We start from the raw sequence: 822 nt of genomic DNA, 5'->3' as shown, positions 1-822 counted from the left end.
TGTATGGTTTGGGATTTTTTAAGCATAGGCTACAGTTAAGTTTTCTAGCCGGTAACATTTAGATACTTCTTATTTTTTATTTAAACACACTTCCGTGTCCTGAAAGTGATACCTTTGTTAATACTAGTAATGCACCGTGGATGTTGATAGTGGAGAAGGAGGGGCTGCACGATGCTGTGCACCCTGTGACTGCGGACCCGTTGCTGCTCTGTTAGACTGTTCCAGGCCTGCAACTTGGACAAGGGAGCAGAAGCAGACACGGGATGGATTCCTGCTGGCAGGGTGTTGCGTGCTGCTTTTCTTGGTGAGTGCTGCCGACCAAGGCGCAGCAGCTGCGTCGCTGTACGTACTGCCTAGGTTCTGTGGGTCGGGTAGGTGCAGGGCCCACGGTGCCTGCAGCAGTGCCCTGAGCAGGGCGCAACCTGTGGCCAGGTGCAACGCAGGAACAAGGTAGGCGCGTTGCTTCTGGCACGTGAGCAGTGCTGTCTCTTTCTTCCCAGTACTGCCCCATCCTCTGTTGCCAGCAAACAAAATTTAATGCTCTCCCTATGTATGGCTACTGCTTCTAATGGCAAACTGCCGACTTCTTTGCAGTAAAGAAAAAGCTTTCAGGTAAAAGACATCCTTGCTAAGCTTTAGGAACAGAAACGTGCCTCTGTCTTCCATTCAGCCGCTATATGAAAGCTGCCGGGCTGACACTGGGCAGGGATAGCCTCCCTATGGTACGTGTTTATACAGGAAAAATACGTGTAATGAAAGCATTTTCCTCTCTCCACCTGTCCTTTCTGTAACACAGCAAAATTTGATACAGTTCAACATTAA

This window comes from Buteo buteo, chromosome 10, assembly GCF_964188355.1.
Source record: "Buteo buteo chromosome 10, bButBut1.hap1.1, whole genome shotgun sequence".
NCBI lineage: Eukaryota > Metazoa > Chordata > Aves > Accipitriformes > Accipitridae > Buteo > Buteo buteo.
This window is presented reverse-complemented; position numbering follows the sequence as displayed.